The following is an 11,882-nucleotide window of genomic DNA, read 5'->3' as shown; positions in this document are numbered from 1 at the left end:
TTGCATTTAAAATTTAAAACAGTGGAACAGTGCTGAAGTGCTAGGTGCTAATATTGCTTTTGTTAAGTGAAGAAGTTTAGTTCAAACATGAAATATTGTATGGAATTTGAATAATACCTTTAAAATTGAAATTTATTCTTCCTTATCAATTGTTATCCTTTTAAATTAAGTGTTCTTTGCTATTAATTGTAACCTTATTATTCATTATTGCAGCAAAATAAATAGGTATAAGTTTTCTTTTCTCTTCAAAATAAAGCATTTTAATGCTTTGAACTTTAATTTAATTTAAAAGTATTTTCCAATATATTCCCCTGTTTTTCTGTATGGTGATATTTATTTTTAAACACATCTGCTGGTGTGATTGTCTATATAAAGTTCGGTTTTAAAAAAATATGCACTGTCTGTGTTTCCTTCCTGAACATTATTATTCATTGTTTCATTTTGTGATTATTACTGAAAATTATTATGTCCTAGAGAGGAGTGGGTTTTAAAGAGAAATGATCCACTCTGGACATCAAGAACATGGGACTTTCCACTGCTGTGTAGATCCTTTCTAATGTATTATGGGTTTTCTATTTTGGGGACTTCTGTTTATATCTTTATTATCCCTACCTTCAACTCTCTATGGGTGTATTTGGTTGATCTTTTTAACTTCTAAAGTGGTTTGCTTAATTCATTAATTCTCAGTCTTAGTCTCTGGATTTTAACCAAAATTTCAATATTGCAATTCAACATGTATGTCTTTCTTCAGTGAAGATGAACAGCTTCGATAACCCATGATGGCACATTTTGTTATCATTCATAATTATTTTCTTTAATATTCCTTACATTGTCTCATGTCCACTAGTTATTTATTATTTACTGAATGCTTATCACATGCAGATCAGCATGCTAGATGATGGTTGTGGTACAAAGATCCAGGAGGAGATAATTCCTACCCTTAATGAATTTGCACTCATTGGCAGTTAGTGGGGTAAGAGTCTTCCAGGCACCATCCTTGTCAGTGCCCATCTATTGAAACAGATGGTGGGGCAGCTCAGTGAGAAGATGGTGGAGTAGCAAATTCCAGGAATTAGTCCTTCTACCAGAACAACTATTAAACAGGCAGGAAATGTATGAAACAACTATTTCAAAACTCTAGTCCAGTAGAACACTGTACAGCATCCAGGTAAGAGTGGGAGGAAGAGGCTGGTAAATTACAGTAAATACCAGAAAATTGCTTATTCTGTGTGGTAGTTACCAGAGCACATTCTACACACTTGTGGCAGGCAGCAGTGAAGTCCTGCCTCTTGTTGTAGCTTGCTGGTGCCAGAAAGGGACATAAAAACTTACTTCCCCAAGATCTGGGGTGGGCCAGGCCAATCCTGATCAAACTTCTGATTACTTCGTCTTGCTGAGGTCTGGCTCTTAGAGCAGCCATTGTTCCAGCCTGCCCTGTATGAAAGTTGTGGGTGAGAGTTAAAGGTAGCACACTCCCTCGCAGCTACAGAGGACAGTAGAAGGGCTGCATTGTGAGGCAGTTCAAAAAAGCACAGCTTTGGAGACATGTGGAAGAAGTCACTGGCGCCCTTCCAGGCCCCTCCCTCATCCCATCTCCAGGGCAGTTTGGAGCTTACCAGGGCTCCCTTTGTGGGTGCCCCTCTTGGTCTGCCTGGGAAAGACTGACTTGGGAAATTCCGTTCTTGTGGGCCCTGCCTCCCAGAATTGGCACATCAGGCAACAGCAGCTTGAGAAAATAAAAGCAGTCAGCCTGGGCAAAAGATTACCTGCTTTAAGTCCAGCAGTGGAACACCTGGGAGAGAGAGAATGTCTTTCCCCTGGGAAGTAGAGGAGGCATTCAAACTCCTATATACAGAGGAACTTCTCAGGAGAGGACACAGTCTCCAAAAAGACAGGGAGGATGTTCTTGATAGGAGCACTGACACTTAAGAAAATCTCTGCCATATCAACAGCTGGTTACAAACTCAATGGACCCCTCAGGGAATAAACCCCAGGATTAACATTTTAAAATACTAAAATGTACAATGGTCAACAAAAGACTACAAGACAAACAAAGAAACAGGAAATGATGACCCATTCAAAGGAAGAGGATAAAAATACAGAAACCATCAATGAAGAAGAACAGACTATGGACACAATGGACAAAGATGCTAATAAAAATGATCTTTAATATGTTGAAGGCCATGAAGGAAAATACAGAGAAAGAACTAAAGAATATCAGGAAAACATGAATGAACAATATGAGAACGTCAATAAAGAGATGGAAATTTTAAAAAAGGAACCAACAGAATTACTGGAGTTGAAGACCACAGTAACTGAAATGAAGAATTCCCACGAAGGTTTCAACAACAGATTGGAGCTGACAGAAGAAAGAATCAGCAAACTCAAAGACAAGACAATTGAAATGAGCCAGTTGAGAAGAAGAAAGATAAAAGACTTACAAAAAGCAAATATAGCCTGAGAGACCTCTGGGACACCATCAAGTGCACCAGTATATGCATTATGGGATTCCCAAAAGGAGAAGAAAGAGAAAGGGGCAGAAGGAATGTTCAAAGAAATAATGGCAGAAAACTTCCCCAATTTAGCAAAAGATGTGAATATGCACATCCAAGAAGCCCAGAGAACACCAAACAGGATAAACTCAAATAAAAATATGCTCTATCATAGACTGATCAAACTGTCATATGCAAAGAAAGTAGAGAGAATTCTGAAGGCTGCAAGAGAAAAGCAATGTGTTTTATACAAGGGAGTCCCAAATAGATTAAGGGCCAGTTTCTAATCAGAAACCTTGGGTGTAAGAAGACAGTTGGTTGAAATACTTTAAGTTCTGACAGAAAACAACTACCAACCAAGAATTTAATATCTGATGAGACTCTCTTTGAAAAATTGAGAGCCAGATAAAGACATTCCCAGAAAAACAAAAGCTGAGGGAGTTTATCACCAATAGACCTGCTCTACAAGCAATGCTGAAGGAATTCTTTGCACTGAAAGGAAAGGACACTAGACGATGGTTCAAAGTGCAGAAGGAAATAAAGACCTCTGGTAAAATTAACCACTTTGGTGATTACTAATGCCAGTACTATTTTATTGTACTTTTTGGTCTGTAACTCTGCTTTTTTACTACAGGTGCTAAAATGCAAATACATAAAAAGTAATGATAAATTTATGGTTTTGGACATACAATGAACAAAGATATAATTTGTAACAAGAACCAAAAAGGCTGGGGGACAGGAGTATAGGAACAGTATACATGTAAGCTATTGAAGTCAAGTGGGTATCAAATAAAATATGATTATTACATGTTTAGGATGCCAGTTACAACCTCATGGTAACCACAAGGAAAATATTTGGAAAATATATCCAGAAAGAAATGAGAAGGGGCTCAAGATGCTACAATTCAAAAATCAAATAAACATGAAATAAGGATTAATGGAAGAACTGATGGACAAAGAAGGTATCAGTGCTACAAATACTACATAGAAAAATGTTAGGAAAAAGTCCTGCATTATCAGTAGTGACTTTAAGTGTAAATAGACTAAACTCTCCAGTCAAAAGACAGAGATTGGCAGAATGGTTTTGAACATATTTCATATGTTTCATTTCAGTACAGTCTATTCTTATTGATACTCAAATTGTTCAGACCTTGATCAGTGGTAGCCTTTTTATATTGGTTCCTGAGTCCATGGGAGATAACCCTGATGGGCTTTGATATAACTTGTTTTTTGATATTCAAGATGATCCAGGGTCATCTTATACATTTCTTGTCCTAGACCTGGAATAAGCCATTTCTCTAAGAAGTCCTGATTCCTTTAGTGTGAAATTTTATTTAACAACCAGTAGCTAAGGGTGGACATTGTTACTATTTTGGACATTGTTTCAAGATTTTGGCGTGCAGACATGGGAAATGCATACTTCTTTTGCAAATATATAATGCATCATAAATTTGTAATAATTGCAATCCATATTCAGAACTGTAAGGTTTTTGCTTAACTTAATTGATCTTATAACTGTATTTTGTTCCCTCTGTGCAAAAAAATCATAGCTTGCAGGAATACAGCATAATTATTCATTTGGTTTATCCCACAATACACATGCAAGAGTCCTAGAAGAACAATACTGACAGTCACTAACTGAAAACAATTTAAAATTTTTTGCATTTCCATTGACTTTAGGGTATATCCTATTAGTAATGATTGGTCAAATTGCAAGTTACTTGGAATAATAGTTCTTCCTTGTGAAGTGGGGCTACCAATTGATACACAGATTTTACTTTTAATTTTTAGGTAATGGTTTTTGAAATATATTTTGCTTTAAAATTATTTAAAATATTTATACGGATTCAAAGTCAAATTTATAAAACAGGGCATATTCAAACTTTAGTTTTTATCCCTGTCTTCTCTACTCTTTTATTTCTCCTTGGGAAACATGTTTTTATACACACACACACACACACACACATATATATACATATGCACACACACATATATGTGTATATGTGTATATATACACACATACATATATATAAATTTTATGCTCACTCTCTTCTCTCCCCTTCTTGAGAAACATGTTATATATATATAATTTTATGCTTATTTTTATAGTATATACACATATATTTTTTACTAGAGAAGTTGTAGATTTACAGAAAAATCATGCATAAAATACAATTCCCACATATTTTATATTATTCTATGATATAAATTCTAAAATATAGTAAAACATTTAAAATATCATTTTATCTGTATATGTGAACATCTATCCCCTTCCTGGAATAAACAATAGCATATTATATACATTTTTTTCACCTTTATATTTTTCACCTAATATTATACTGTATCTTGGAGGTCACTGTTTCCCAAGAGCCTCATCCATAGATTGTATTATCAAAATTTGTGTTGTGACCAGTCTGATAGATGAGAAATTGTCTCCCAATATATTCTCTTATCATGAGAAACATTGAACATTTTTAGAGCCACAGATAGTTTAGTTATTTTTTCTGTGTACTGTCTGTTCATATCTCTTTCTCATTTTTCTATAGGGCTTTTGTGTTTTTCTGGTCTATTATTAGAAGTTCATTATATATTAGTGGTACTCTTTGATTGTGATATAAATTGCAAATATTTTCCCTAATATGTTATTTGCCTTTTTATTTGGTTTATGGTATTTTTCCTATATAAAATATTTTTAAATTTAATAAAATTTACCAATTTCCCCTTATTGCTTCTGGATTTTGAATTATAGTTACAAAAGTTTTCCCCAGACACAAGTTATAGAAAATTAGACCCATATTTTCTTCTGGAACTTATTTTGTTTTTTAACAGTCAACCCTCTGATCCTTTTGGAATTTATCCTGGTATATGATGTGAAGAATTGGTCTGCTTTTATTGCTTTCCATATGGCAATTTTTGTTTAACAACACAACTAATTAGGGAGTCCATCTTTTCCCTACCTATATGAGATGCTGACTTTCTTGTATCCTGAATTTTCATAAGCATTTAAATCTATTTCTTCTCTTGCCCTTTCCTCCACCCTGTTTCTGCTCTCTTCTTCTTGATATTAAAATAGGGACAGGTCCTCCACTTTAAAGATAAAAGGGGAGAGATCCTGCCTTACATTTTCAGAACCACCAGGAACACAAACAAAAACATGTGCCAAGAATTTATACGCTTTGAAAGATAAATTTTCATGTAAGTGTGCATCTCTTGCTCCCTGTGTCTTTATACAGAGATACTATGATCATGGATCCTATATTTAGCTCAGCTGCTGTGCTGTTGTGTTCCTACATATATCAGTTCCTCAAAGCTGAAGAGGTCTTAACATGCAATCATTAAAAATACAGTGTCTATATCATATGGTGGGACTTGTTCTTTGGGCAAGCCAAATCAAGGGTACAAATTTAACAATACGCATAATATCAGTGACAAACTGATATTAGGAGCTTTGAGAATAATCCTTTGATCTATTCTGTCTTGCAACAAAGTTAACACGCAAGATGCACTGTACCTGCAACAAGCTTTTCCAAATCACATTTAATTGAAGGATCCTAATTAGCAACTTGTTTATCAGTACTATGGACATAAGCACATTGAGGTTATTGCTGTGCTCTCCTCCTGCCTGCCTATGAATTACTGGAAAGCAACTGCTCTAAAAGTGGCGGAAGGAAAGAAAGAAAAAGAAAAAAAAAATCTCTTGCAGTTTTAGGAAAAATGAGGTAGAAAAGCATTCTCTGGAGACTTAATTTTAAATGGTAGGCACAATTATACCAGCTGGAATAGATATCTTTACATTGTTTTATTCAAGGTTTATCATGTTCTATTAAGAAACAATGAAATGCAATTAATAAATCATAGGTTCAATTTTCTTGTTTTATTTGAAAATGCATCGGCATATTTTAGCATATCATTTTTAGAGTAGCAAATAACTCTAATGTATAACATTAATAAACGGTGATAGACTTTACTATAAATATTGCATCTGTTGCCAAGAAAAGTTACATACAAAAACAGAGCATTGCAAACAGCAGTTCAATAATTCTTTTGGTAGTAAAGACATGGGCCTTCTGTATCATTTTAAGTATCTTTGCACTACTTGACCCTCTGTACCTGGAGAATATTGTTTTTTATACATCAACAGTTTGCTGGGTTTAAAGGGATTAATACCACATATATGATGTTGTGAGAGCCCAGAAAACCAATTGAGCAATTTTTTGTCCCCCTTGTGTTTTATTTGAGGGGGTAAGAATTGAGGACCGAGGAAAAGCTGTGACACACTTTCCCAGATACTGCCATAAAGAATAACTTTTGAAAATCAAGCCAGTGAAAATCAAGCCAACATGAAATAAACAGCATCAATCAAATAGTTTTCATGGGCTGAATTATTTGGGATTCCAAAAATCTTACTGTTATTTGAAAATGAAATATTTAAGTAATAAAATATATAAGAATTAAAAATATATCATTTTCTTTTATTGCTTGATATTTTGAAGTGGATACATATTGCATTTGATTGGGATTATTACACAATTATCAGACTACACTCTGAATTTTATATAGCATTACATTCTTGGTTATGAGTTTCATATTAATTCAAAGGAAGTTTCAGGAATTGAAAAGCACACGAGATTCCACAAAAACAGAAAACCAGATCAACTATCATTATTTTTCTGCTTCTGTCTTCTTCTATATTAACTTTTTTAAGGAATGTGGCAAAAATTTGGATTTGTTTGTTATGTAAGAGGGGATAAAGTATTTTATATTTTGTTTAACATAAAAATAACAGGACTTGAAACTTTGAATGGCTACTTCTACTAACTTAAGAGATGTTTATGTTGTCTTCTAATACAACATATTCTTTAAATTGTGGTTACCAAATTCCTTAACATATCAGGAGTTTCCAGATAATAAGACCAAGAAAATAAACAACATAGAAGTAGGTCATTATAAAGAGGTGAAATAGATGAGGCCTCTGAGCCTCATACCCATATGGAATGAAAAATTACCCCCTTAGGTGTTATGAATAGTTTTCTGAAGACCTCCACCCCCTGCCTTCAAATTAAGCATTTTGTCTTCTTGCTGGTCTACCTGCCACAGGGCCTAAAATATCCATTAGAAAATCATTTCTTCAGGTGAAGACTTTTCTATGCTTCTTTAAAATACAAACACAATTTGAAAAGTAGCATACTAACTTATTAGTAACTAAAAGTCAATTTATGTTTTCAAATAAGAACAAGTCAGTACCCTTCAGCTCCATCATGATAAACTTGTTTGGTTAAGTGTTGTTGGGGGAAGGAGGCACTCTGAGGATGGGTAGCTGCCTCAAGATGGGCACCTTAGTGGGGTGCTGCCCCAGAAAGACCCCTTCATATAGAAGGTGCACAAAGCAAGAAATTTGCTCCCACAGGTATTGATTCCATCACATTTGGTCCCTTTTTCTCCATTGACTTCATGTTTTCTGCCCTCAAATATACTTTAAATAAAGGAAGCAGAAAAAGTAAGAAAAAGCACATACTTTCTCCTGAAATATTTTCCTTTATCTGATATATAAAATTTTCTTCCTTTCTTTGGCACTTTTACACTGAATGTTCTATGCTCACTGTCTCCATCTTCCTGCTATCCATTCTCTTCCAACACTTTTGATCTTGTTTAAGACCCTATAACACTACTGGAACTTCTAGGCTCAAGATATTTTATCTCCAAAACCATGCTTGTTCTTTTCTCTGACTTTACACCTTCATTTTTGTTTTCAATTTAAAAGTTTTAAGTTATTTTTGGACCTCATATTCAGTGGGTCGAGAAAATTATATTCTTTAGTTTATGACATACTGTCATCAATATGAAATATGCAAGGTACTTCTCTTGTTCAACTAAATTTCTATTCTCTTTTATTCTTGTTCTCTACTCCCATTCCATTCCTCATCCCCATCAGCAATCAGATTAATGTGTATCTATTTTTGTAAGTGTTCTTCAAAAAATGTATATTGTTTGTGTAGGTGTGTTTCATTTATCTGAATGGCATCGTGAACATAATTCATTCTGTTTCCTGCTTTTTGTAAGCCAGAATTTGGACTTTATATTCCATCTATATTGCTTTGAGTACATTTAATCTATTGCTTCCTGTTGCTGATTAATACTCCATGGAGTATACACTACCATTTACCTGTTTATTCTGCCAGTTCTGGGCATCCTGGGTGCCTCATTCCCCGCCCAAACAAATAAAACTGTGGAGACTCTCATTGGACAAATCCCTTTGACTTGGCATTAGAATTCCTTGGGATATAATCCCAGGGGTAAAATTGCTGGGTCCTAGGGTACAAGGACACTTTATTGCCTAAGCAGTGCCAGTTACTCTGCAGTCACTGTAGCAGTCTACACTCCTACCAGCAGAGTATGGTGGTTGCTATAGCCTCATTTCACCAGCATTGCGGCATATTCAGCATGCTCATTTTTAACAGTCTTTTTGGCATTGTGATACTCTATTGCATTTGTCATTTCTCTGGAATGCCTTGGATTATTTCCTTTTATGTTTTCTAGTTTTCTGGGTTTTAATTTCTGCAAATGGATTTTTTATATCTTTTCCCCAGTATTCTATAGGATTTATTTTATTCTTGTTGATTTGCAAGTGTTCCTTGATTGTTCTAATATTAATAATCTGCAAGATATTAATTGTCCTTCCATTCAATTATCTCTTTATAGGATACCTTTTGTGACCTACCTCACATAATCTCAGTTGCCTTTTAATCAATCCATTGTTGCAACAGTCAACTTTGTGCAGATACAACCTACAGTCCATTGCCTCAGCTGCATTTGATATCTTTTGTTCTCTGTCCTGGCATTTCTGTGTTTTGTGGATTGCCTGAAGAAATCTGACGAGCACTTATGTAGAAACCTGAAAATGCACAAGGATAAACATCCCCTAGGACACTCTTGTTCAATAGAGAAAAGGGGTCTCTGGATAAATGCTTCCCTCTGCTGTCCTTGGGTGGACAATTCTGAGGCACATTCTACATGGCCCCTCAAGGGGTCTCTGGAAGTATCAAGTGTTAGTTGCCCAGAGAAGCAACCACTAGCTTGATAACATACCCTAATTGACTTTCCCATTTTTCCTGTTTCACTCTTCCCAGACTCTATGCCTGTTTCTTGAGATTACTTTCATAAATAAAATAACTTCATTTAAGCCCTTGTCTCGGGATATGTTGTTTTTCTTTTTTCTTTTTTCTTTTTAATTTGAGAGGAACCCAGGCTGAGACATATGATTCCCTAAGGGCCCTAGGGAAGAGATCTTCCAGGATAGAATCCTGAAACTATCTCACTTATCAGATAGACAGTGATAAGGACCTAGTTGCTGATGATAGGGATGGTGGTGGTGAGGGCTAGATGCAGTAACATCATAGTTACTTACATTCTTGGTGACGAGTTTTAATAGAGTACAGGGAGAATGCCAAGTACCAGCTACACAGTAGTGGTGACACTTGTATGGTGGGGAGCAGACCATGGTAATTATAAAGAAAGTGGAGTTAGCCGACTTTAATTAATAGCTTTAAATGCCTGAAAAACGCAAATGAGAATTTCAGGTCAGCTTACTGTCAACTCAAAGCATGGAGTGAAAGAAGACCTTCATGGTGGTATGTAGAGAAATTTATTTTGTACATACCCAAGGCAGACTGTGTTGAATATCCAGGCCCAAAATGAATTATAATGGTAGCAAAATTACCATGCACAGACTTGGCTGGTTTCCTGTGTCAAAGTCAGGGCCCTAATAGGAACAGAATGGGACATGAAACCTGGAATAGGAGTGTTTGGATAGACAAGTCAGAGAATCCTGAACTGCTAGATGCTCCTGAAACTTCTAGGATGGCAAAAGCAATTCTTTCTCTATAGCTACCCTCACCCAGAGACACTTGAAAGAACTTACCAAGCAGATGTCTTGCAAGATATTGCTTGTTCTTTTCAAGGTGCTCACCATATCTCATTATCTCCAAACCAATAACTAGGGTCAGGTTTCAGCACAATCCAAGTGGGAAAATAATGTCCATGATCCAGGAGAAAATAATATACATACACAAATAATTGCAAGACCTGACTAATACGTGCTGTTAGGAACCAGGGGACAAATGTAGGAGTGGAAATTTAGGGCTTTGGATGAGGGAAAGTGGAAGATAAGGCTGCATAGTGGAAGATTTTTTGACATGGTAGCATTACTCTATGACACAATGTTTAAGTCCTAGCAAAGGCACCTAACACCAGCTGGGATTCCTCCTTGAAGCTCAGATATGATGATGTCCCAAGTAAACAAGGTAGTGCTACCAGAACTAACTTGGCTGTCAATTAAAGAATGAGTCAGTAAGCTGAAGGAGGTGGGAATATTAGAATGGATTTATTGTGTTTTGTTAGATAATTGTTCTCTGGAAGGGCATAGAGGACACTGTTCAGTAAAGGGATTAGAAATACACTGGCAATGGGAACACTGATGCCTCTGAGAAGCCTGGTGACTGTACTCTGTAGGCTGGGGATGACAGGAAGAAATGCTGTTATAGAATTGTGCTTCTTTTTATTAAAGGTATGATATGAATCCAGATGTAATTACCATGTTGGGCAGCAAGGCTGGAGTGGCAACCAACCTTGAACCATAATGACTTGTGGTGTTGATTAATATAGACCATATACATAAATGACCAGCTAGTGTGTTTCTTGATGTGTATGACCAGAAAGCAATCATGAGTGACTGATGGATATGTGATTAATTTTCCTGTCCCCAAGTTTATGATTAAGTTGGATTTATTTGGCATCTGGCAGTACCATCACATTGATTCACTGACCTGTATGGTAAGAAATATTGTGGTAAGAAGGGCCATGTGGAAAACCCTGAAATTGATCAAACCACCTCTCTCCTCGAAGCAAAGAAGCAATATCAAAAGCAATACTACATTTCAGGAGGAATGGCAGAAATTAGCACCACTCAAAGATTTCAAGTGTGCAGACGTGATGATTCCCAAATTATCCCCCATCAATTTAACTATATGGGTCCCACAAAAATTTGATGGAATAAGAAATAGTAGTGAATGACTCTAGACCATTGTAGAATTAATCAAGGGTTAGCTCTGATCACAAGAGCTGTGCTGAATGTGTTCTCTTTTCTGCAGTAGGCCAACACAGTCTTAGGGGAATGCATTCTCTTAATCTGCAATAAAGAAGATCAAAAAGTAGTTTTCTTTTACATTAGAATACCATCTATCCACATTCATTGTCTTGGCCCAGGATTGTGTAACTTTTTCTCCTCTCTTTCACAGTGTAGTCCTCAAGGATCTGGATCACTCTGACTTTCCACATTATCCTGGTCCACTACTCCAATGGCATCATGCTAACTGGATCTGGGGAGCAGGAAGT

The sequence above is a fragment of the Choloepus didactylus genome, chromosome 4, assembly GCF_015220235.1.
Source record: "Choloepus didactylus isolate mChoDid1 chromosome 4, mChoDid1.pri, whole genome shotgun sequence".
Taxonomy (NCBI): domain Eukaryota; kingdom Metazoa; phylum Chordata; class Mammalia; order Pilosa; family Megalonychidae; genus Choloepus; species Choloepus didactylus.
The sequence above is the reverse complement of the archived record's forward strand: the minus strand, read 5'-3'. Positions refer to the sequence as shown.